Here is a 2,157-nt window from a genome sequence, read left to right as displayed (position 1 = left end):
ATGGCGGTCTATGTACTTTGTCGTAATGCCCGGATTAAATCTCACTATATTTATCATATCATGTATATGCATTATTATGCCTTTTTCTATTTGTCAATTGCCCGACCGTAATTTGTTCACCCAACATGCTTTTATCTTATGGGAGAGACACCTCTAGTGAACTGTGGACCCCGGTCCTATTCTTTACATAGCATAAATTCTACTGCAATTGTGTTTTACTATTTTCTTTGCAAACATCTTCCACTCGATACGCTTAATCCTTTTTATAGCAAGCTGGTGAGATTGACAACCTCACTGTTTCGTTGGGACAAAGTACTTGGGTTGTGTTGTGCAGGTTCCGCGTTGGCGCCGGAATCCCTGGTGTTGCGCCGCATCACATTTCGCGACCATCAACCTTCAACGTGCTTCTTGGCTCCTCCTGGTTCAATTAAACCTTGGTTTCTTTCTCGAGGGAAAACTTGCTACCGTGCGCATCATACCTTCCTCTTGGGGTTCCCAACGAACGTGTGAGTTACACGCCATCAAGCTCTTTTTCCGGCGCTCGTTGCCGGGGAGATCAAGACACGCTGCAAGGGGAGTCTCCACTTCTCAATCTCTTTACTTTGTTTTTGTCTTGCTTTGTTTTATTTACTACTTTGTTTGCTGCACCTAAACAAAACACAAAAAAATTAGTTGCTAGTTTTACTTTATTTACTATCTTGTTCTCTATATTCAAAACACAAAAAAATTAGTTACTTGCATTTAATTTATTTTGTTATCATGTCTAGTCATGTACTTGTTTTTATTTTCACTAGTTAGGCTTAATGGAAAACAACAAAAAAAATTAGAGATCTTTATAGTATTTATCTTGAATTAGGACATGATGTGTTTGAAGAGAAAATTAAAAAACCCATGGAACTTTGTTTGCAAAATAGTTGTAGCAAGGTTATTAGCATGAACTCTTTGAACACCATTATTGCTAAAGCTATGGAAGAATTTAAGCTTGGGGAAGCTGGTTGTGATATTTTTAGTCCCCCAAGCATGGAGAAAAATTACTTTAATGATACTTTACCTCCTATATATGATGCTTGCAATGATGAATATGATATTTTCAGTCCACCTACTATTGAGGAGAAAATTAATTATGATTACAATATGCCTCCTATATATGATGATTATGGTGATGAGAATAATAATGATAGCTATTTTATTGAATTTGCTCCCACTACAACTAATAAAATTGATTATGCTTATGTGGAGAGTAATAATTTTATGCATGTAGCTCATGACAAGAATGTTGTATGTGATAGTTATATTGTTGAGTTTGTTCATGATGCTACTGAAAGTTATTATGAGAGAGGGAAACATGGTTATATGCATCTTAATAATATTAAGTTTCCCCTCTTTATGTTGAGAATCTTGAAATTGCACTTGTGTTGCTTTTCTATGCTTGCCACTCTGTTCTTCATGAATTTATTTGTGTACAAGACTCCTTTTCATAGGAAGTGGGTTAGGTTTAAATGTGTTTTGAATTTGCTTCTTGATGCTCTCTTTTGCTTCAACTCTTATTTATTGCGAGAGTATCATTAAAATTACTGAGCCCATCTTAATGGCTATAAAGAAAGAACTTCTTGGGAGATAACCCATGTGTTTATTTTACTACAGCAATCTTTGTTTTATATTTGAGTCTTGGAAGTTGTTTACTACTGTAGCAACCTCTCCTTATCATGTTTTTTGTGCCAAGTAAAGTTTCTATGTTGAAGTTGATGTTATATTTGGGATCGCTGCGCAGAAACAGCATTGCTGTCTGTCACGAATCTGGGCACAGGCCTCTGTAGAAAATTCGAAAAAATCTTCCAATTTACGAGCGTGATCCTCAGATATGTACGCAACTTTTATTAGTTTTGAGTTTTTCCATTTGAGCAAGTCTAGTGCCAGCTTTAAATTCGTCTTTACGGACTGTTCTGTTTTTGACAGATTCTGCCTTTTATTTCGCATTGCCTCTTTTGCTATGTTGGATTTATTTCTTTGATCCATTAATGTCCAGTAGCATTATGCAATGTCCAGAAGTGAAAATAATGATTGTGTCACCTCTGAATGAGTGAATTATTAATGATGCACTAACCCTCTAATGAGTTTGCTTGAAGTTTGGTGTGAAGGAAGTTTTCAAGGGTCAAG

This window comes from Lolium rigidum, chromosome 3 (assembly GCF_022539505.1).
Source record: "Lolium rigidum isolate FL_2022 chromosome 3, APGP_CSIRO_Lrig_0.1, whole genome shotgun sequence".
NCBI lineage: Eukaryota > Viridiplantae > Streptophyta > Magnoliopsida > Poales > Poaceae > Lolium > Lolium rigidum.
Note: the sequence above shows the minus strand (reverse complement) of the source record.